The sequence below is a fragment of the Canis lupus genome, chromosome 7 (assembly GCF_003254725.2).
Source record: "Canis lupus dingo isolate Sandy chromosome 7, ASM325472v2, whole genome shotgun sequence".
Classification (NCBI taxonomy): Eukaryota; Metazoa; Chordata; class Mammalia; order Carnivora; family Canidae; genus Canis; species Canis lupus.
The window spans coordinates 46,869,294-46,895,222 of record NC_064249.1 but is presented as its reverse complement, the minus strand read 5'-3'; the positions used below and the strand labels follow the sequence as shown (position 1 = coordinate 46,895,222).

The following is a 25,929-nucleotide window of genomic DNA, read 5'->3' as shown; positions in this document are numbered from 1 at the left end:
AATAGTAAAAACGATTCAAAGGAAGAGAGTAAAGGTGGTATAAAAGAATTTGTGTCACATGATTCAAGACCTTACAAAACGCCAGCAATTAACTTTTGGGGTACTTAAACAGGGATATAATACATAGACCAATGAACCAGTATAGAGACTCCTGACCATCCCATGCACATATAAAAATATGGTCAATGACACAAATGGTATTACAAATAAGAAAGTAAGAAGAAATTGAAAAACTGAACAGAGATTTTGAGCCATCATATGGAAAAATACTGGATTCGTACTACAAAAACATACAAAAATTAAAACACAAAATATCTTAAAATTGATAAATATGGGATCCCTGGTGGCGCAGCGGTTTAGCGCCTGCCTTTGGCCCAGGGCACGATCCTGGAGACCTGGGATCGAATCCCACGTCGGGCTTCCGGTGCATGGAGCCTGCTTCTCCCTCTGCCTGTGTCTCTGCCTCTCTCTCTCTCTCTCTCTGTGTGTGACTATCATAAATAAATTAATTAATTAAAAAAAAAGAAAAAAATTGATAAATATGAAAGAATGCATTAAAATAAAATTAGTTGGATAATAATATTTAACATTGTATGGTAGAGAAAGATTTCATATATAAATAGAGAAGTCATAAAGGAAAATAAACAACCATAAAGGAAAAGATAGGCAAGTTTAAAATATGCCATTAATATATTGAAAGGTTTGAAGTTAATTGTTGTTGTTGTCCAGAAAATAACACAGGGAAAAGACAAGACACAAACAGAGAGGATTATTCAGTGCTTTTAACTAGGATATTAACAAAATGAAAGAGAAATGTCATAATAGGAAAAATAGTTAGAAATATGAACAGGCAATTCAATTATTAGAAAACCAAAATTATTCATTGTAAAATGTGATTTATTTTGATAACGGGAATAGAAATGCAAATGAAAACCACAATGCTATACCTTTCAGTTCCTTTTAATTCTCAAGAATAAAAACGTCTGTCACTATCAGTGTCAGAAAGCATCAGGACAAATGGGTTCTCTCATTCACTACCAGTAGGCACATGAATCAATAAAGTGTCTGGAGAGGAATTTGGCAACGTCTAGTGAACTATGAAGATTTCTTCCCTTCAATGATGCTTTGTTTGTACTGGTACAAAGATTGGAAAAATAATCATTGGGAATTAGTAAGTGATGATGTATTGATTTCTTGGAGTGCTTTAAAATGGTTAAAAGTAAATTATTATATTTACATATATCAGTATAAAAACACTTTTAATGCTGGGTAAAATATCACAGGCACTGTGGTAACATCTGCATAATTAGGTTTTAGAAACCACAGTAAAATATTTAGACATGAAATGATATGGTGTTGGGAATTTACTTCAATAATAATCCATTTGGAAATGCGAACTGGATGGAAGTAGGGATGAAGCAAAGTGATGAGTACTTTATGTACGCATTAGCTACCCTGGCATTTCTTTTCTCAATTTTTATATATGTTTGAAATTTTTCATAAATAAAAAAGCTAAAGAAGTGAACAATTTGTGAGTAATATATAAAATTTAGATAAGACTTATAATACAGAAGTATGATTTCATTCTACAAAGATTCTGAGCACTGAAGCTAAGTTAAATTAGTGTATGTTTAATTACATGTGAATCTCTAAAAATTATTATCCATGCGATGCTACTAGTGAAAATTGCATATAACATACTGTGAAAATTTTCCTACAGCTATGAAACAGACACATGGATATACAAGGACAGAGAGAACAGATTTCTTACAACAGTGGTGCCATTCTAGACAGACAAGAGATAATTTTTCTTTACCTGTCCAGACAAGAGATAATTTTTCTTGTCCAGAAATTTTGTGATTTTTTTAAAGCTAATAATGTAAATAACATGAGATTTTGCATGCTACCATAATCAAAGATGATCCAAAAATTCTTCAGAAAAACTATGTTGAAATTACTTGTTTTATAACATTAGTTTATTTTTCTTCTAAAATCTTTATAAATATCTTTTCCAAATGCCTTTATAACTGCCATCATAGATCATGGATAATCTTTTTAATATTGCTTAAATCTTATGATTTCGAGATGACATATACCTTATCAAATGCATTTTTGCTCACTTAAAACGAGAGACTTCATGAGAATAGACACTATTGTTCATCATGGAATAATGGTACACATCCTTGTTTTATTAAGGACTAATAAGGAAATCATTTTGTTCTCCTCTTCCAATAAAAAGTGATTGATGGTGGTTTGTGTTTATGAGGATGGAGGTAGCAGGGAAAAAGAAAGGAGAGAGAGACAGAGACAGAGAGAATAGGAGAGACATCAGTATTATAGACATCTTACTGTTACTCAGCCTAAACATCTTATTGGCTGTGATCAGCTAAACTAGCTTATAATTGTCCAGTGAGAGCATAGAAGGGACTGGCCTGACCCAGAAAAAGTAGTGTAAAGACAATATTGCTGGCATGAGCCTCTGACTCATTACCATCTTTAGGGGTATCACTTCCTTTGGCTTGGTTATATGAAAGGAAATTAAGCCCTTGGGATTTTTTTTTTTTTTTAGTATTTTTTTTTTCTTTTTTCTGCTGAGAGTAACAATGGAAGATGATTGAAGAGTAAAGACCCAAGACTCTTCAATTTTCCAAATTGCTTTAATTTGATAGAGAAGGGATGCTACATTTTGTTAAATTATATTATGATAAAGAGAAGCTGGTTGCTTCTCAGCATGAATCTAAAAGCAAATTATTTCCACAAAAAAGGACGATGTATTTAACTAGAGAAGTAATTACCTTGTGGTGCTACTATCTCCCCTGCCTCAGATTAGAAAAGAAGAATTCAATTACTACATCATTAGATCAAAAAATAATTTTAGTGATACATTCCAAGTGAATTAATTTATTTCTAGGCAGGTTCTAATGAATTTTTGGATTAATGGTCATGCATTTTGCTGACTGAGATTTTCAGTCAATGCTTTTATTTAAAAATCTAAATTGGGGATCCCTGGGTGGCGCAGCGGTTTAGCGCCTGCCTTTGGCCCAGGGCGCGATCCTGGAGACCCGGGATCGAATCCCACGTCGGGCTCCCGGTGCATGGAGCCTGCTTCTCCCTCTGCCTGTGTCTCTGCCTCTCTCTCTCTCTCTGTGTGTGTGTGACTATCATAAATAAATAAAAATAAAAAAAAAATTTAATAAAAAAAAAAAATCTAAATTGTACTTACTTTATATTTTAACATTTTCTTCAATATTAAATTTTTCTTAAACTATACAGTTACATATATTTAATTTATAGCATAACATAATTGTTTTCTTTAGTTTAACCAAATTACTATATTACTGTATTTCTAGAGAACTCCATTTTGATTTCCATTATTTTGCAATGAGCAACACATACAAATATATCATAAATGCATACTACATATATATTTTTTTAATGTGTAACTATATGGTGAGGGAAAGAGAGAATGAGAAACAGATATGGTTAAGAGGGTAAACGGCCATAATTATACATTTTTGGTGTTTTGGGCTAAAACTGTTTATATTTTGTCATATTTATTTTTAGGCTTCTATTAAAGAAGTTTTAAGTACAGTTAATATCTTCTCTTTTTTATATAGTGTATTGAGGTACACATGATATATAACAAAATATGTATTTAAGCATTAAATTTATATATATAAACTATACTAAATAAGCTTTATACATACTGTCTATATACAATATATCACATTATACATAATTATATATTACATGTAATTGTATACAGTACATAATATAAACATTATATAAACAATCTTGCCAATAAAAATCCTTCCATATCCATTATAGAAAATAGAGAAAACACAATTTATCAGTAAGAATTATACATTATACAATGTAAGCATACAATTATACATGTAATGATAGCACAAAAGTGTCTATAAAGAACTCGAACAAAATTTCATGTATATTTATACAAAAAAGTAAACAGTAAAAGAACAATAAAAACTTCTCTAATCTATTGAGAGATAAGGAGACTCACCTTGTGACTGTATCCAATACCCTCTTGAGGGAATTCTAAGTTCTTTTGGAAGTATGTATCTATTGTCCAAGGGTCAGAAGTCTACTGATCTTGAAATGTGATTAAAATTTCAAATCTGTCATTGGTTCTATTATGTTTTTTAGCAGACAAATCAAGGAAGAAGGGGCATGTTCTTCCTTTTCTTCATTCAACTGAGTAAGCCTAGTCATCTTACCCTTATATTTATATGAATCCATTACCACAATTAAGATAATGAACATACCTTATTCTCCAAAAGTTTCTACATCTCCATTTAGTATCCCTATTAACCTCCCATCCCCATCTCCTCCATTCTGAAGCAAGTAAATTGGTTTTCTGTTATTTTAGATTAGTCTACATTTTCTAAAGTTTTATGTAAATGGAATCTTATAGTATATTCTTCTTTGTATCTAGGTTCTTTCACTCAGTATATGTATTTTATGATTTATTCACTTTGTCTCTGCTTCTACTGTCCTGATTGAGTAGAGGAGGGAGAAAAAGAAGAGGGAAAAGAGGTCGTAGGATTTAATAACCAAGAGGCTTGCATTTAAAGGATTTTACACTCAACTGAAAAGGGTAGAATTGGTGTGGTTCATGAATAAGGCTGAACATATTAAAGCTGTAAACACTAAGAGAATGAATAAATATGAAAAATAATGCAGAAAGAGATTGTAAGAAAGATTACCTGTTTCAATTTCAGATCTAAATAAGCAAGAAAAAAATCCCTACCCTGAGAATTCATCACTACCGGTTTTCTGTCCTATGGGTTTGAGGCCAAATTTATAATATTTATATATCTACTTATAAACCAGTAAATTTATGTAAAAATTACTCCTAGGATGGTTATATCCAGTAAATTCTAAGCCTAAAATCCCAAATTATAAAAATACTAGGAAAGAATCTACCACACATGAGGATCTATCTCCTAAATAAATAGCAGTATCAGACCCTTAATCATTCTATACAATGTAATTATCAGATATTGACAATAACTTATCTGTGCTTAAAATGATGAAAGAAGGAATTGAAGGCAAGCACACAAAAAAATAAGATATTAACAATGCAGCCAACAATAAAAACAGCTAGATTTGAGTGAACAAGTGGTCAATGAAGTTTATAAAATGAAAAATTCATTTGGTGGTTAAGCAGTAAGTCAGATACAGTTTAAAGAATAGTTAGGGTTCACAGGACATATTAGAAGAAATCATCCATAATATGACATCAGGAGTTGGAAAATATGAGAGATTTATACCTGTCATAATAAAACTATGGAATACCAAGATACTGAGATCTTAAAAGCAATTAGTGAGGAAGGAATGACAATATTGATAACCTACTTCTCAACACGACTGATTGAAGCCAGAAAGTTATGGATATGTTTATCCTAGAATGTATATATCAGGAGCAACTACTGGAAGCAATCCAAGAGAGTGATAGGTGCGCAAACCCTCTGTTTAATTCCAATTTGTCTTGCCTTTCCAGCATGAACTGCCAAAAGCAAAGGCAGTCCCTTCCTACTCATCCTAGCTCCATATCAGTTTATCCTCTAGGTTTTCTCAAGTCGATTGCCTCTTCAGTCATGGGTGAGCACCATATACATACAACATTCAGAGTGAAACAGAGTATTAATAAATTATATATAATAATTTATTTTAGTACACATGAATCATTACTAAAAACCATATATTATAGCCATATTCAATATTGTTTTGTACAGGTTTTAAATGCCAGACTGAGGTTTCACTTAATTATTTGGTAGTAGGCAGCTACTTTTTAATGACTGAGCAAGTGTTGGAGTTTTATGTTTAGAAAATTTAATACTATGTAAGATAAGCACAATACCTTCTGTTTCTCTTTATATTCCAGAGTTCCTAGTAAAATACTGTAATGACATTTTAATAAGCATTTAATGAATTGTGTTCAAATTACTATTCATCTTTTTGGTAAAAAAAAAAAAAATCACTGTATTTTCAGTTTTATACCAAATGACATCAAAATGTGAATTTCGGTATCCCTGGGTGGTGCAGCGGTTTGGCGCCTGCCTTTGGCCCAGGGCGCGATCCTGGAGACCAGGGATCGAATCCCATGTGGGGCTCCCGGTGCATGGAGCCTGCTTCTCCCTCTGCCTATGTCTCTGCCTCTCTCTCTCTCTCTGTGACTATTATAAATTAAAAAAAAAAAAGTGAATTTCTAGAAGGTATTTTTTTAAAGATTTATTTATTTATTGTGAGGGGGTATGCAGAAGAAAAGAAAGAATCTCAAGGAGACTCTGTGTTGAGTGCAGAGCCAGATATGGGGCTTTATCCCACAACTGTGAGATCATGACCCCAGCCAAAACAAAGAGTCTGATTCTTAACCGACTAAGCCACCCAGGTGCCCTATAATCTATTTTTAATAAAACAAGATATACATGGTGATTTTGAAGAAATTAAAAGATGAAGACAAGAACAATAAAATCATCTATAGTCCTGCTACTAAAGGTAATCACTCTTAACATTTTATGATATAAATTTTCAAAAATTTTATATATATGATCACATACATAAATATATAATAAAAAACAAACATATTTCTGTATATATATATATATTTATGTATCTAAAGACATTACTTAATGGTGCTTATCTACATAAAAATGTATAACTTTATAACTTTGTACTCCAAATGGTTTATTAAAATACTTACCTATCAGTAACAGTATAATTTCATTTTATTTTATTTACTTTTTTAAAGATTTATTTTTAATTTTTTAATTCTAATCTTTTTAACTCTCTCTCTCTCTCAAGTGAGAGTGTGCATGTGCAAAAGTGAGCATGAGGATGGAGAAAGGTGGGGTGGAGGGAGGTAGAGAGAGAGAGAGAGAGGGAGAATCTTAAGCAGATTCTGCTCTGAGCTCAGAGCCCACCACCAGGCTCAATCTCACAGACCTGAGGTCATGACATGAGCTGAAACTAAGAGTCACATGCTTCATTGACTGTGCCACCCATGCACCCAGAATATTTTCATTTTAAATGTTTGCATTACATTTCTTTTATAGGCATGTTATCAGTATAACTGATGACTTCATGGATTTTAATTTTCCTTACTCCTGTGAAAATTTTGAGAAACTTTTATTTCATACACATTCTTTTTTGAAGTTATATTATTTTCTTACAACATATTTCTAAGTTGAAATTCCCAGATTAAATAATATAGCCATTAGTAAAGCATGAACAAAATTTTGAAGCCATTTTCACTCTTATCAGCAGTTAGAAATTTTAGAGATGTAGTATCCTGCCACAGGCATATAAAAGCAGATTTTCTTTTTCTCTGTCAAGTTCTTCCCAAAATGTATTTAGATTTTGAACTCTATTCTTCCCAAAGAACATCTGCAAATTTTCCACATTTATAATTTCTCACTGACTGAAAACAATTGGTTAGAATTTGTTTTCAAAGCCGTATTAGATTATTTTATAAGTGTTCTCTGATTAGACATCTGAGAATCTGGTATGTTTCTATTTTGTTTCTCTAAGTGAATTTGGATATGGTGTAATTTTTAGGCCTGCCTCAAGAAGATCAAAAGAAAATAACCTTGGCATTTGTTGACTTAGCATAGACCTTATAATCTTTGAAAATTAATTAAAATGCATGATATTGACTTTTCTTAGTTTAAATAATAAGTACTATCCAAATCAAACTGAGAGTCTGAATGGCTGTACTTCACTTAGAAAGGGTAAAGAAAACTGCATCCACAAAGCTGGATTTATTTAAATGAAAAAAAAAAGATAAATTTTGTATTAATTCAGTTAACCACTTTCTGAAGTACACTGTTTTATTTTAATCTAGTGCTATTTCACCCTCTCTTTTTGTCCTGGATGAGGCAATTACTACCCCAGATTGCTACATGGCCTAGGATCACCAGGAAGATTCTTAACACCTCACTTCTCTGGCACAACGTCACAGTCAACAGCATATTAAAATTCCAGTACAGCAACAATGACTAATGTGCAGCAAAGGCCTGGAATTTACTTCCAACTCATTTAATTACAGAAATCAATGAACTCTTAGAGCTGTACCAGGTGAGAGAAAATGAACCTAGCCTAAATGACATTTTGTTTGTGCCATCAAGATAGTTTAAGCAACTCTGCTTCAAGAAATTATTACAATCTACAAGACATCAAATTGGCAAAATGATGATAAGAAAGTCTGAAACATTTGCTTTTGAATAAAATATGTGACACAGGTTTGCAATTACACTAAGTCACAATGAAGAAAAAATTTTTTGACCATGACTCATAGTAAGAAATATCACAATCTATTACACACACACACATACACACACACACCCCACAGTAACAATCAATAAGGGTTTTTGAAGAAGACATAAAAAAGAGTATCATATAGCATAGAGTCTGGCATGTGGTAGATTACCTCAAAAAGTGCTAGTAATAATAAATTATTCTAGAATCCAATCCAGAAATATGTTCTTATGTGAAATCTCACTATAAGGTATGAAGGGAAAATTTTTCTAAAGCAGCAAAAATATCTGATACCACATATTTAGAAACTGACTGAGAAGGGGCAAACAGTGCATGATAGTTAGCAACTAAGTATACAGAAAGCTTCCAAATGTTTAGAAAAAACAATGACAGCGAGCTAGGGTGGTATCATAAGAAGCAATGTTTGGACTGACTGGGACAACAGAAAGAATAGAAAAGAAAAGGGCTTTGGGGATTAATGAAAGATCAAGAAGTAAAACACAGACTTGAGAGTTCTCTAATAGCAGTAAACATGGGAGAAAGAGAAGCACATGCAGATTTTATATCCCGTTAATTAGCCTTCACGGTTTTCTTGGTTATAAAATAGAATGATGATAACCTCTTATAGTTCGTGACTCTTAAAATTTTTAATGCTTTAATATTAAGACATGAAACACTTTGCACAGAGTAATTTTTCAATATTAAATGTTAATATTATCATTATTGTCCTTATTATCTGTATATACATACTACAGTTACACACTTTATTTTGCTTATCTCTCAATTGTTAGGCACTGATCATGTACTCCCCTTCATTGCTGCAATTGCAGCATTTGCCAAAGCAATAGCATTTCAGTAGGTTACTCTTAACATTCAACATGAGCTAATTTCCTTATAGATAAATGGAAACTGCCTTCCAATAGATGGTGGATGCCTAATAATTGCCCTTCAGAGCCATACTGATTCATATACAAAACTCTTCCTCATAATTTTTCTCCAGATTTCCTCCTCCTTTCCTCCCTTTCTTTCTTTCTTTCGTTCTTTCTTTCATTTTCTTTCTTTCTTTCTTTCTTTCTTTCTTTCTTTCTTTCTTTCTTTCTCTTTCTTTCTTTCTTTCTTTCTTTCTTTCTTTCTTTCTTTCTTTCTCTTTCTTTTCTCTTTTCTTTTCTTTTTTTTCTTTTCTTTTTTTTTCTTTCTGGTATCTTCTCTTTTCTTTCTAATAGTACTACCATTCTTTCTGACAGCCAAACTACACATCTTGAATAATTTGTCATTAAGTAGAGTACTGGGGAACATGCACAGGGCAGGACTCTTGTGCCCTCAAATGAAACAGAAATGACAGTCTGAACCATGGACAGTGGCACATACGTGCTGTCCTAATACTATAATCACAAATAAAGCATTTTACCTTTTGGTTTCCTTCATTAAATGCATCTAAAAATTATTCTGATTCTATGCCCAATATTTTAACATGCAGTTATTTAGCAGCAATATATTCATAATCCATAATATATACTTAAAGTTTTTGGTACAAAATTATAAAAAAAACAATATTGGTCTAAATGGTCTAAAAAATTCAGTATCTGTACCAGGGATATTCAGTATGATAATGTTTGATGAGCATTATAATACAAGATATACTGAGATCTAATGAGGCCAAAGGATAGAGTAGAAACAGAAATGCCAATCCAAGGTGTGGGCTAATGGTTCAAGTAAAAAACAGATGCTTGAGCTCAGTCTTGAAGAATGTATAGAAGTTAACCAAGGTAACTGTATTAGCTTGCTAGCATCTCCATAACTAAATATTACAGATGGGGTGACTTAAACAACAGAAATTTATTTTCTCACAGTTCTGGATGCTAGATATCCAAGATCAAGGTGTCAGCAGGTTTGATTTCTTCTGAGGCCTCTCGACTTGGTTTACAGATGGCATCCTTATCTTTCTGTTTTCACGTGGTCATTCTCTGTGAACTTACATCCCTGCTATCTCTATCTAAACTTATTCTTTTAAAAAAGGACATTAATCAGATCAGATTTGAACTTGTCCTAATGGTCTCATTTTAATTTAACCACCTCTTTAAAAGCTCTATCTCCAGAGACGCCTGGGTGGCTCTGTGGTTGAGCGTCTATCTTCTGTTCAGGGCATGATCCTGGGGTTCCAGGATTGAATCCCACATTAGGCTCACTGCAGGGAGCCTGCTTCTCCCTCTGCCTGTGTCTGCTTCTTTGTGTCTCTCATTAATAAATAAATAAAATCTTTAAAAAAGGGGGGAGGAGTAAAGGATGGGTTCAAATTTAAGCAACTCTCAACTTAATAGAGTCTGCTATATGCATAAGATGTCATTTACAAACCTAATGGTAACACAAATCAAAAACTGGTAATAGATAAGCAAAAAATAAAGAGAAAGGAATCCAAGTATATCAATAAAATAAGTCAACAAACCACAGGAGATCAAAAGAAGAAATGAACAACAACAAAAAAGAACTACAAAACAACCATAAAACAAGGAATAAAATGGCAGTAAGTACACCTATCAATAATTACTTTGACTATAAATGGACTAAATGCTCCAATCAAAAGACACAGGGTTTCGAAATGGATAAAAATTAAGACTCATTGTTATGCTGCTAACAAGACTCATTTATATCAGAGACACCCACAAAATAAAGTGAAGGAATGGAAAAGTATTTATCATGCAAATGTATGTGAAAAGAAAGCCAAGGTAGCAATCCTTATATCAGACACAATAGCCTTTGTTTACAAAGTCTGTAATAGGAGACAAGGAATGACATCATAGAATTATAAAGGGAACAATCCAAGAAGAGATATATAACAATTGTAAGCACTACGCACCCAAGATGGGAGTACCCAAATACATAAAGCAAATATAAAGGAAGTAATTGATAGTAATGCAGTAATATTTGAGGATTTTAACACCTCACTTACATCAATGGATAGATAATCCAAGCAGAAAATCGACCAGGAAATAGTTGCACTAGATGGATATAACAAATACATTCAGAACGTTCCATCCTAAAACAGTAAATACACATTCTTTTCAAGTACACATGGAACATTCTCCAGAATAGACCACATATTAGGGCATAGAACAAATCTCAACAAATTCAAAATGACTGAAGTTATACCATGCATCTTTTCCAATCCAGTCACAACACTATGACTAGAAACCGGTCATAAGAAAACATCTGGAGGTTACATGGGATATATGGAGGTTAAAAAACATGCTACTAAACAATGAATGGGTCAACAAAAAATTAAAGAGAAAATAAAAAATCACATGGAGACAAATAAATATGAAACACAATAGTCCAGAATTTTGGGGATGCAGCAAAAGCTGTTCTAAGAGAGCAATTTATAGCAAAAAGGCCTACTTCTAGAAGCAAGAAATATCTCAAATAAATACCTAACTTATGTAAACATAAGGGAGCTTGGAAAAGAAGAAGAAGAAAAAAAAACCCAAACCAGCAGAAGGAAGCAAGTAGGAACAGTAAAAAGATGTCTACCCTTACCAATTTCAAGAAGAGGTGGCATTCATATACATGGAACATTATTAAGCCATAAAAAGAACAAGATCTTCCCATTTGCAACAACATGGATGGATCTATAAAGAATAATGCTAAATGAAATAAATCTGTCAGAGACAAATACCATATGATTTCACTCATATGTGGAATTTTTTTTTTTAAATGTTTATTTATTTATGATAGTCACAGAGAGAGAAAGAGAGAGAGGCAGAGACACAGGCAGAGGGAGAAGCAGGCTCCATGCACCGGAAGCCCGATGTGGGATTCGATCCCGGGTGTCCAGGATCGCGCCCTGGGCCAAAGGCAGGCGCCAAACCGCTGCGCCACCCAGGGATCCCTCATATGTGGAATTTAAGAAACAAAACAAATAAAGATAAAAGACAAAAAAAAGACTCATAAGTATAGAGAACAAATTGATGGTTATCATAGGGGAGATAGGTGAGGGATGGCTGAAATAACTGAAGGGGATTAAGAGTACACTTATGATGAACACTGTATAATGTATAGAATTATTGAATCACTACACTGTACACCTAAAACTAATATAACACCATATATTATTTATACAGAAATGTAAATTTTTAAAAATTTAAAAATTAATAAAAAATTTGAAAAGTAGACAAAATAAAAACCACAACAGTTTATGGGGAAAATAGGGCTAGAATACAACACTTAAAAACATTAACAGTAACACATTAAAAAAGAAAAAGCAACCTAATAAAAATGGTAAAACAGTTTAGCACATATTAAATATTTAGGAAATACATAAATAGTACAATAAATACTTTGTCTTGAGAAAAATTGGAGTTATTTATAGACATGGACACTGAAAGGGTTGTAGCTTATGAGTTATTATAAAGTAGTAGAAGGATAATTATCTGAAATAAGATAGAAGTTGTAACACCGGGGGGATGTGGGTAGCTCAGCAGTTGAGTGTCTGCCTTTGGCTGAGATCATGATCCCTGGGTCCTGGGATCGAGTCTCACATCAGGTTCCCCACAGGGATCCTGCTTCTCCCTCTGTCTATGTCTCTGCCTCTCTCTCGGTGTCTTTCATGATAAATAAATAAAATATATATATATATTTTTAAATAGGCTGTAACACCAGATGTGTATGAGACATAACACACAGAATTCAGATACCTGGTCAATGTATGAAATGTCTGTATTTTATGCATCATGCCACTTGCTTCTTTTAGGTTTCAGTTGTCTGTGCTCACCTGGCATTTTGCAAGGACAATATTGCACATAAGCAAGCATGAAATTTATGCTTAAAATTGTTCTCTGATTTATCCATTGTGATGGAATAAATCTGTTTCAAAACAAGTGATATAGCAGAACTGACTATACATCAACACAAAAATTTCAAGCATCCATAATGTTAGGTATTCGCTGAGCTTAGAGGATAGAAAGGAATGTAAAACATAACCTCTGCCCTCAAGGGGCTCACAGTCTAGCAAAAATAGGCCAGTAAGAAAGAAACAAACTACTACACCATACAGCATAATGCTTTAAAACTGTTACCAGAACAGTATGGTATTGTTGGAGCTAAGTGTGAATGTCATTGGGGGCGTGTGATTTGAGGAAAAGTTCTGGAGGACATAACAGGGAGAAATCCACTACCTGGATTTGTATTTCAGTTCTGCCACTTTATTGCTTTGTGATATTGGGCATGCTGTCAGTGTTCTGTGCCTCACTTTCCCCATCCACAACAACTGATGATAATGATATTAACTATTAAAGACTAGAGGGAAAGAATAAAAGGAATTATCCTATGTAGAATGCTTAGAAAAATGCTTGTTTACAAACTGATTAAACATTCAATTAGCAGCCAGTATAATTACTATCAATAGCATCATCATTATTATACATTGGATGTTATCATTATTACTACTATGGATGAACTAGAAGGTCACACAAAGGAGTTTGACATCCTTCCTGGAAGCAATGGGAAACCAGCACAGGAATTTAAGTTGGGATATCACAACATTATGTTTTATAATAGAGCTCTGATATTAGTAATATGGATAGGAGATAGGTAAAAAGGGAAGCCAGCATATCTCCTACCAATCCAAGGGAGAGTTTAGAAAGAACAGTTATAGGCAGATGAAGAGAAGGGAACATATTACAAAGACATGAGATGAAACCTCTAGGCCTTTATAATCGCTTGATTATATCCTGAACTCAAGGGAAAAGGAATCTGCAATGAGTCCCAGATTTCTGTTTAACTAACTCAGTATCTCACAAGACTAGGAATATCTCACAACACTAGAGATACAGCTGGAAAAAAAATAGGCTTGAAGAGGAAAACTGCAAATTAACTTTTGGATTTATAAAAATTGAAGTGCCTGTATGACAACACAACAAATAATTAAAAATAAAGATCTTTATTTCATGAAAAAGTTCCAGGCTGGAAATCTGGAGATCATGCACAGTATCAGCATTGTATAAATATGTAATACCAGCACTATAGTCATGAGAATGAGTACATTTTATTTTCATGTGGACAGTGTGCTTGACTTCATTTCTTTATCATAAGCCTTTATTTTAGTTCCTAGATTCTACCCCAAAATAATGTCAAGCTGCTTCCTTCTAATCTATAGATCAAGAAATTAAAAAAGAAAGAAAAATAAACTTCACTGGTGATAGTAAGACTATAAATCTAAGATAGATATAATATATCTATCAAGTATTTTCTCCCACTCCCCCCCATGCTTCTTATTGATACCAGTAAAACTGTAATATATACTACTCTCTTCTGTGTGCCAACAAATATGTCACCTTCATGAGGACCCTCTGCCATTACCTCTACTTTAATGGCTTATTCTCAACTGATTAAACTGTTCTGAAGGCCCAAATCACATGCTCTCGCTCCCATTCAATTTTTAAGAGTGGCTGCAACTTTTTATAATGTCTCTATTCATCTCAGCCTTTGTCTCTTGGCTTCCTATTTTGGAAATATTTGTTATTAATTACTTTTCATTCATTAATATTAATTAATTTTCATTCATTAATATTATCTAATTAATGAATGAAAATGAATACTTTTCCACTTGAGGTACTATTAGAAAGAAATGGTAGAGATAGCAGTGAGGGAAACAAGACAATATGTGGAAGCCATCACTTAGAAAAATTTTAATAAAAAATCAGGTAGTTTTTATAAATGATTTTTCAAAGAATAAAATAGTAGCTCCACAAACCTTAGGTTTCTCAAAAAATGATGGCATGATTGCTAACCATTGGGAGATTTTTAAAAAAATAACAATAACTTTTCATAAAATTTTTATTGATTTATTTTTCAAAATTGCTGAGCTTAAAATATATCAGGGGGGAAAATAAAACCAAAACACAAAGAATACACATCCTATTCAAGGAATCACAAATTTCCTACTTGATTCAGTTTGGGTTATGGGAAGAGAGAAAAGAAGAAAAAGTCCTGGATTATTGACATTTTTGTCCATCCTCGGTTATCTTTCAGTTGAAATGGAAAAATTGAGAGGAAATAAAATTTTGGATGAAAGAGCTAAATTTTAGGCATATTGTGTTTAATATCAATAAATATCTAAATGGAAATGTCTAATAAGTAATTGGCTATATACTGTAGTACACCATGAGCAGGATAACAGGAGCATCTATCAAATGTATAGACTATTGTTTAGAACTTAGATCAATAAAAGGTTTTTGGTGGAGAAATATTTAACCATGACCTAATGTAGAACTGTTAGGATATGGTCATAATAAAAAGCTGATTCAATTTTTGTTTCCTTAATATGCTTTCTGTAGACATTACAAAACCTCTCTATATCACTATTAGTCCAGTCTGAGCAAGGCATGGACTATATGGGCATAGTATTCAGGAACAAGCAGAGCTATTTTTGATACATTTTGAAGTATTTACATAGTATTTAAAGCCAGGAGGCTATAAGACCAAGCATAGAATATGAGGATAGAAAATGTAAAGCAACAAGAACTGAGCCCTGGAGCAGCATTCTGCTTTAAGAAATCTGGAGCAGTGGAGGAATGAGTAAGAAAAATTAAGAAGTGACTAAATGAGGTAAATACAAACATAAACAAACAAAAACACAAAATGAATGTGGAATTCTGAAATCCAAGTAAAGAAAGTGAAAAGAAGGAAATCATGGTCACATTATAGTTAAGTGAAGATTAAGAGCTGACCCTGAATTTAGCAATGTGGTATAACTGGTGACCATGAAATGACATTGCCATCATGACCCACTGCCAGGTGGGGAATGAGAACTTGAATGGGAAAAAAGAAAAAAAAAGAAGAAGAAATAATTGGAAAGAGGACTTGGAGAAAGTAAGATAGAAAAATTTTTCCAAGGAGTTTTGCTCTCAAGAGTAATAAAGAAACAGAGGTGCAAGCCTTTAGTGAAGTAGAGTCAAAAGAATGTTTTTATTATAGCTTATGAAATTGAGAGGAATTATAGAATCTTGTTTGTTTTCTACGTATTTGAGATGAAGGCATTTATTAGAAAAGATTATCATCTCTCAATATGAGGTATTTATTTGCTTCTATAAACTGTTTCTGAGATTGTACATGAAACGTAAATAAACTCTTCATTCCAAAGACATATATTGCTTAATTGCATAATGCAATTGCACAATTGTTAAGCAGATTAGCACTACTATCACTGGGTCTGAATATAAATCCTCACTCTACTGAGAGGATCCTTAGCAATTCGGAAAAGTTAATTAACTACTCTTTGGTACAGGTTCCATCTCTAAAATAGACTTATTTTAGCTATCTCATAGTGTTACTATGAAATTTGTAAGACAATGAGCCAAAAGCTTTTATTATAATGTGTGAAAATCCATTAGCAATTAATAAATATTAAAATCATTTGTTTTAATATTGATAGCACAAAGAATGTTTTCCTACAGGACTTTTAGTTCACATATATAACATGTTGATTTACTGGGTCTTACTGTTAAGTGTGCATATTCTTGAAATCTGTTATTAATGGATATTTTTAGCCACTAGGTAAACTGCTTGGATTTCATATGAAAAATACCTGTCAAAAAAAAAAAAAAAGGAAAAATACCTGTCATTAGAAATATAAAGAATCTTCCTCAAACTTCTAAAAGTTATCTATCAGAACAAAACAGAAAATTTTACTCCTAAATATAGACCATTTAAAGCATTTTCTTTAAAATGAGAAATACTAAAGGATGCCTACCATTATTATTATTGATCATATTCAACATGCAATGTCTTAGCCAATGAAACATAACAAGAAAAATAGGTAAAAGTTATAAGGATATAAAGAAAGAAACCAAATTGCCATCATTTTCGAATGACCTAGAATCATCTAGGAGAGTCATTAAAAATTTAGATTCAGAGATTCTCAGTAAGTCTGAATTTCTCAGGCACCATTTATACTGACTTAATCTGTTTCCTGTATGTGGTCATATTTTTGTTAAAGAAACAAAAATGGAATGAATATGACATTAATTTTTTGTTTTAAAATATGGACACTTTGATTAATATAAAGTGGAAATTTCGGAAATTAGATTCTCTTAAGGTTTGTTGTTTGTGCTTACTATAGTTTGTTTAGTGACTCTTCTGAATGTATTCTAGAATGTTTGCATGTTGTATATGTTCTCTGAAGTCTCTGTTCTATTGGCTGAATGGTTAACTAACGACTGGACAAATGTTTCTTTATTTTTTATTTTTTTAAATTTTTATTTATTTATGATAGTCACACACAGAGAGAGAGAGAGAGGCAGAGACACAGGCAGAGGGAGAAGCAGGCTCCATGCACCGGGAGCCCGACGTGGGATTCGATCCTGGGTCTCCAGGATCGCACCCTGGGCCAAAGGCAGGCGATAAACCGCTGCACCACCCAGGGATCCCTCTTTAAATGACTAGAACCAAAAAAAATTTCCAGTCTTCATCAATGGGCTCTGTGTCTGTGTTTGGGGCATATCTTTAACAATCTGCAACACAGTTGACAACTCTGCCTTAGCTTTTGCTTCCTGCTTCCTTTGAGCCTCAAGGTTTGCAGGAACTGAGGTCTTAAGATCTTCTTATACCTCTCGTGGGCCCTGAACATATAGCTTTGAACATGGGTGAAGCCTTCTAGATTCCCAGGAATACATTGGGACTTTTTAAAATCCTTAAGAATCTATCTCATTCTCAGACTTTCTTCTCAAACTTTCTGGCTAATCTGTTGTTTGCTCTAAATGTTATCTATTGCATCAGGCAGCAGCAACCTAAGATATTAGCCTATAAACTTCAGTATATCTGCAACCCCATGTTTACTGCAGCATTACTTACAACAGCCAAGATATGTTAACAACCTATGTGTCCATCAATAGATGAATGGATGAAGAGGGTGAAGGGTATTATTCAGTCATAAAAATGAAAAAAATGTCCTACCATTTGTGACAATATAGTTGGACCCCAAGGGCATTATGCTAATAAAATAAGGCAGACAGAGAGAAAGAGAGATACTGTATGCATGATCTTGCTTAAATTTAGAATCTAAAAAACAAACAAACAAAAAACCAAACAGAACAGATTGGTGGTTTCTAGACACAGGAGCAGGGGCAAAGGGTTGAAGAAGTGGGTGACAGTGGTCAAAAGGTACAAATTTCTAGTTATCAGATAAATAATTCTGGAAATGTAATGTATGGCATGGTGACTACTAAAAAATAAAAGCAATTTTAAAATAAGAGAAAGGAGATACAGCCATACATTAATGTTGTATGTATTACAATGTAATACATTGTAACATTGTAATGTTGTATGAATTGTGTTTCCCTTAACACAAATGTTGAAGTATATAGTATATATCCTGGTACCTCAGACTATGACTATATTTGGCAACAACATCTTTAAAGAGGCAATTAAGGTAAAATTAGATCACAAAGGAGTGCCTTAAATCCAGAGAAGAGATAATTAGATGAGCAACACACAGAGAGATGACTGTACAAATCATAGGGAGAAGGTGGTTATCTGCAAGGCCAAGAGAGAGGCCTTGTGAGACTCTAACCTACTGACATCTTGACCTCAGACTTCCAGCCTCTAGAATTGTGAGCAAATAAATTTATGTTGTTTAAGCAACCCACATTGTGGCATGCTGTTATAGTAACCCTAGAAAACTAGTAATTAATGATTTTATTTTATTTTAATGATTTTAAAATATGGTGAAAAGCAAAATAAAAACATGGATCGTTAAAAGACAGTCATTTAAATGCCAGGTCTGCCACTTACTAGGTCTGTGAACATTCTCAACTCCAGATTCCTAATTTGTAAATGAAGATAAAAATCGTATTTTACTATAATATTGCCTGCAAATTATTTTCTGATGTCCTAGATGCTGTGATGTGGTGGCATTTAATAGTTCTGGCAGTAATGGTAGCATTGGTAGTAGCGTGGCTAAGGAAAGTGTTTATAAAAATTATGTACTTTTGTGTTTTTCAACTTTCCTACAATGATCATGCTTAACTTTTCTAATCAGGGCAAAGAAGCCAATGAATGCTATTTTAAAATATATTAGTTTTAAGAATATTTAGACAAATTCTCTTTAGTTAATCATTTGTAAAAAGTGTCATGTTTTGAAACATATCGGTCAATGACCACAAGAAACAGACCTATAGTCACACAAGTTAGCAGCAAGGGAAAGCACACACAAGAGGAGTTTTGAGTATTTTGGTAAAAGGGGGTTGGGAGGGGCTCATTATTGGACTTAAACACGTGCAAGGTGATTTTAGAAGGGCTGATGGGAATAGTGCCGTAAAACACTATTAAAATGTAGCTAATACGCTCCATGAACAGCAGCATTCAACACATATTACAGCAACAAGCAAGCAGATTCCACCTTAGAAATGGTTCAGAAATTCACATGCACCCTTAGCTGACTGATTGAAATAATCACATTTAAAATATTTAGAATTAATTTTACTCCACTCAGATAGCAATCTTCGGCTACAGGTTATATAAACCAAAATGTCCTGTTCTATACTTATGTCTGCTCTTTTATATTGCTTTAAATTTTTAAAGAAATTATATTGCATGGATATGGTTATTTGTGCATATTTTTTAACAATGCTGAATCTGTATGAATAATGTAAACTCTGAGTTTTTTTTTTTTTTAAATCAGATTTTAGCTTGAGCCTTTGACTAATGTACAGTAAATGCCAAACTCCTTGACAGGGATGTTTTTGTAAGTTAATTTCATAAGACTTTTCATCTTTTAAGTGATGCTTCAGGTTTTGTTTAGTTGTTTGGCCATGGGGTATGGAGTTGTTACTGAAACTTGAAGCTATTTGTGGTTATGTATGTTTCTCATTAAAACAAAACAAAACAAACAAAAATCAGTTTTTGATCAGTTCTGGATTGGGTGCTATCAGGAAGCAACAGGCAATTCTGTGATTGGGTATCTTGGCACACTGAAGCCACAGGTGGGATAATGTGTAACGAGTGGTTACTGATGAAGAAATACTAATCACTCATGTTAGCCAGAAGAGGGGGGTGTTTAGTCATTTTTGTGCTCCATGGTATCCTTTCATCTAAGTTTCATCACAGTCTCTGTGTCACTGTCATGTTTCTCCAGGGTCACATGTGGCTTTGTCTCAATACTGTTTATATTCTGTGGAATTTTTTTTTGCCAATGCTTAGTTCAGAAACACCCCAGCCTGGCTCTCAGCTTCTAGCTACCAGCTGCCAGTGACTTTGCTTTTGAATTGTTTTATTGAGAATATATTGTATAGTCTGGACACTGCTGATATGGATGCTCCAGAAGGAGTTGTAGCACCACACTCTCAATCCCTTAGATGTTTTTTGTAGCCAATAATCTGTAACAAATAGACATCCTTGGTTGGCAAACATATTTCTGCATAATTGGTTTTCAGACATAGTTTTTGAGTAAATAATACTATGATATCAAAATTTTCTTCATCAAAAATAGGATTAAAAAGATTTCCCCTTTGCAATTCCTTGCATTCTCTATGAGGAACTGACTCCCACTCATTTAGAGCCTAAAACAGAGCCCCTCCATAAAAAGCAGGGGGTAACAGGTAAAGTTCCAATTAGGTGTTATTTCTTGGGCCACATGAGAAAGATTTAACATGTTGGGCAACTCTAAATTTTAACCAATAAATGGCTTTCAAATAAAATGCATTAAATGTTTTGCTTGCAGGGGAGAGGTTCTTGAGTGTGGCGACTTTCCAGTGCTCCCCACTTGTTCTTCAGGCTACATATGCCAGGAGAAGCTTGGAGAAGGAGGTGAAAGAGAATCTCATGACCTTGTCTAATTGCTTCTGGGTAGACACATGGCTGCCCTACTGAGATCTCCCATGCTTATGTGTTGGGGTGCAGGTGGGCAATGAGAGACAAAAGGACCTTCAGAGAGGGGATGCTTTAAGCTACTTTCACACAGTAAGAGACAAAGTTTTCCCATTTTCTGCTTATCCTAATGGTGGTCTGGGATACAGAAAAGCTTCAAAAATTAAGAAGACTCACACAAGGCCTCATGGGGAAAAAAAAAAGCACATAATGAAAAGAGGCAATTTTTAAAAGTCACAATCAGAGGAGAGAGATACTGAGCTTGCAATTATGTGCCAGAGAAAGTTGAACTGGGAAGGGCCTGAATTCACAGGAGGGAAGTACCCAGCTAAGGACGCCACTAATGAATTCAAAAGGCTGTTCTTGCTTCGAAATGTCAGAGAATAAGAACCAGTTAAATCTTATAAGGGGAAACACAAAAAACCTCAGTGACTAATGATGACAATGATATTTTGAGTCATTTAGATATTGACTTAGAGGACTTTTTTATTGGAATAAAAAAAACCATAAATGCTTGCTTCTCGGGTTAATAGATTTGGGTTAAAAATCCCTATGAAGGTTCTATAAATCAAATAATTGTTTAATCTCTAAGGTAAAGAATTAAAACCCTTGGATAGACTGACCTCAGTGAAGGGCAGCCAATGCACAGAGTCATTACACTGAGGAAAAGAGATCGTGAAGTAAGGTTATCGTATAGAGTAATTCAGAAATAAGATAGTGACATTTTGTGCCTTCTGAAAGCACTGGCTCCCTGAAATCCCAAATGCCTAGAATATGCTACCTCAGGTAAAATACAAGCAGAAAAGCTCCAGAGTAGTTTTCAGAGGACCAGTTCCATTCTGAAAAATGATTCACTAAGTGAAAATTGATCTCTTTAGTCTTAGACATTGCTGTTGTTCCCATGAAGGAACAAGACAGAGAAGTTAAACAACATGAAGATGCATGACCATTCTTCCCAAAAACCTTGAGCTTTATTTTCCAGAGTTCCCAGCTATTCTTTTCTGCTCTATTTATCTCATCTCCGGGGAACCTTCCCCAAATACCTAAGGTACACAGCTACCTGTGAGAAACAGTCCCTCTCCACTATTAAATTGTGCTTTGGGGAAATGCTATGTTTAAAGACATTCACATTGAGGTATAACTAAACAAAATAGGTGCAAACAGTATTCCAACAAGTGGAAAACTTTTGTAAGGTTGAGGAATAAAGCTGTAATGGGGGGTTTCAGATAGGAACCATTAGGTAGGGCTGATTTGTGGTACCTGTATCTGAAATCCCACTAGCATTTACATGTTCTCCTGTCCTCTATGACAGGCTAGCTCCCTTCCCAGTTCCTGAGAGGCCCATTTTAAATTTGAATGGGGTAAATGAGTTCAGCCATAATAGCCCCTCAAGGCATGTTCACAGATTTAAAAAACTTTCTCTGATTAAGAATAAAGTCACGGGAACTGAAGACTATTGGATGCAAAGCATGCCTAGGCACAATTAGGGAGGAGAAAATTGGAAAATTAAGCAAAATGGTAATAGAACTCAGCAAGACATTTCAGATTACGGATAAAGTTAAAACAAACAGGAGGAAAAAAGTCGAAAAGGGAAACTGCTGGGAAGTGATTGTAGCTCTGAATTTGACAAAAATGACTCAAATCCAAGAAGCCAACTCTACTGCCTTCAATTTGAAATTTCCAGCCACAGCCCAGAGAGTGATTTAGCAAGGAGAAAGATACCCAACTGGACCAAAAAGGGTGCGTAGGGACCAAAAATGGTAGATGTTAAGATCAGTTTGTATCCAGGTGCTCCAACAAGTCATATGCAAGTCAGGAGCCAAGTTGAGGGCAGGTTCTAAACCCAAAAGGAGACACAAAGCACTGAACCAGCTGGCATCACAGGAATTGAATACACAAAGTTCTTTTGTTCTCTTCCCTTCTGAGATGACATCCATTTGAGACCAATGACCTTTAAGTTCTTCCTGATGTAATACCACTATTGGTCCTATGATCTCTGAGTTAGGCTGTTGCTGAAAATAAAAATGAACAAACGGAACTCTTGGTTACTGGAGGATGAGAAAGGCAGAAGAGTCCCTGATCCTCACTGACAGTTGTTGTGCCCAAGATTGCGAATCCGAGAAACCACCAAGGAGCCGACACCAATGCAAACACATGAGGGTTTATTTACAAGCTCGAGCTTGGGTCCAAGTATACCCGACACAGTGGAGCAGGGACTTGGACCCTGAGGTGGGTTTCAGCTGAGTTTTATGGGCTGGTCTAGGGGACCTCCAGAAGGGGTGGAGGAATTTCTCAAGTTCTGTATACATTCTGATATGGGGCTTTCAAGGGAATTGAGTTCTGTTCTCATTCTGATATGGGACTTCCTGCCATGGGCGTTGAGCTCTGTTCTCAGTCTAATATGGGGCTTCCTGCCACTGGCTTGGGCTCTGTTATTCTAATATGGGGCTTTCTAGGACGTTAAGCTGTAAGCTGGTTTTTTTTTCCTGTAACTGAAGTAATGTAAATTTCAGCTCTTATTCAGAGGGGCCTGGGATGGCTGTACTTGTGCTAACGCTGAACTTAAAGTGGAATGGCCTTAATTTTCTCGGCCTCCACAGCAGTAACTAACACTGCAACAGCACACTAAAATCTATCCCATAAGTATTTTTGAGTGTCTATTACAGCCACCATCCTAGGGCTATAAAGATGGGCGAGCAAAAATTAAAAAAAAAAAAATGACATAAGAGTGACTCCCTCTATTTCAGTCCAAAACAAGCTTTAGGGGGAGATTTAAATACAGCATTACAGGAGGACACAAGGATGGGTTACTTCTGAGTAAAGGAGATGAAGAATAGTTTCAGGAGAGTGATTAAAAAGATGATGGGGAGAGTAAGCCTCATCACGCTCTCATTTCTTCTGTTCTCACCCTTCTTCCTCCTCTCCTCCTTTTATTAAAAAAAAAGCTATCGACTTAAAGAGGGTGCACATTATGAATAAAGGATATACTATGGGATCTTCTAATTAGTGTCATTTCCCATCATTTTGTATCAAATAGAAGGAATAAATAAGAAATTCAGTATCTGTGTTTTATTTTAATCTAAAGGCATTTTATATCAAGAATACCTCAATCTAAAAATTCATCAATTCTACAAAGACAGTGACTTTGGGTAAAGCAACTGTGATTTTGAAGGGATCTGAATGATTATCACAACCCTGGACTTCAGAGGCAGTGTTTTCTGAAAACAAAAGCAAACAAGTAAATAAATAAAAGGAAAACCTAGCAGAGTGCCTCTAAACTGCTGCTCAGCATGTTCAGCCTGCTTACCTAGCCAAGCATTCCTTGCATCAGGCCCCCTATTGGTTTTATTTAACAAGAGAAGTACTTCTATTCAGTTTGGCATGCCTTTAGTGATTGTTGGTTTAAGGGGAATTCAACAGAACCAGCAGGATGGACTGCTCACAGTCCTGATTCAATGTTGTAAGATTAAAGAGTTAATACTGAAAAAACAACATCTTCAGAAAAAAATCCATTATTTTTAACCAAATTGACAGTTGTATATTTCTTCCATTTTTTAAATTGCTTCATTTAAAGGGAAAATGCTTATGGACATTATTAAGGATATTGTTTATCATAACAGCATGTAATTTACAGAAAAGAGTATACAAACACTTTGAAAGCTGGATCATTTTTTACCTGAAAAATAGTAAAACTAATTATATCATAATTGAAATTACTAAGCATTTTTTAAATGCAGTCTTTCTACTATCCTCCTTTAATATCTTCCTTTCCTGTTCCTGCTACATTCGTTTTCTTTTAGATACTCTAATTACTCCATTTACCTTATTGGTGAATGAGGGGCCCTTCACCCAAAACAGTGTGAGATTGCTGAACACATGACACCCAACACTGGACAGATGATAGTGGCAGCAGTTTACTAGAGAGGAGGACACTGCACTCTCTCTAAAGAACCAAGGAGAGTAGGGAGGTGTGGTGAGGTGAAGCTTTTTTTTTTTTTTAAAGATTTTATTTATTTCTGAGAGACAGAAAGAGAGAAAGAGAGAGGCAGAGACATAGGCAGAGAGAGAAGCAGGCTCCATGCAGGGAGCCTTATGTGGGACTTGATCCCAGGACTCCAGGATCATGCCCTGGGCCAAAGGCAGGCATTAAACCACTGAGCCACCCAGGTGTCCCAAAGCATTTATTTACCAGCAGGAACTGTGGTAGTCAGGCTCTGTAATATTCAGAGGGTGGAGTGCAGCTGGGCTAGCTGAATTCCAGGTAAAAAGTCTTTCTCACTGGGTGGGTGATAACAGGTAAAGGTAAGGAAACTCATGGCTGAGTTTTGTGACCCCATGAAACCCCCCAAACTCAAGACAACACATGGAATTTTTAAGTCTTGCCATACACATTTCTACATGTGTATCCTTTGGCTGCCCATGGTTCCCGGGCACTGTACATTTGAAGCTTGACCTTCTAAGAGAATGTGTCATGCTCTGATACCAGAGTTTTATTACTTGTAAAACTAAATTTTCCTTCATTTTCAAGGGGAAATGTATAAAAAATTCTCATGAAGGTAGTAGTTTGCTATCTTACCTATGCAATTCATAAGGGAATAACTTCTAGTGCTTTAAAAATTACACATATCCTGGCATTCCCACTCCAGAAATTCTGATAGCCTTGAGATATGCCCACAGTTGTGTCTCAACAAAATACCCCTACATCCCTCCTACAGTAATTGATAGACACCATAGTCAGAAAAATCAGTGAAGATACAGTGGAACACTACCACCAGTCAAGTGGATCTAACTGATATG

The 25,929-nt window shown here is 34.5% G+C and overlaps 1 long non-coding RNA gene across 1 annotated transcript in view; it reads left to right on the top strand.

Moving 5' to 3' along the window:
* The first annotated feature begins 4,141 nt into the window (after positions 1–4,141).
* The window catches only part of LOC125755451 (uncharacterized), a 38,445-nt gene continuing 16,657 nt past the window's right edge, over positions 4,142–25,929 (top strand). Inside the window, exon 1 of the long non-coding RNA XR_007412059.1 lies at positions 4,142–4,216. This is a non-coding gene — a long non-coding RNA (uncharacterized LOC125755451). The remainder of the gene's footprint in view (positions 4,217–25,929) is intronic.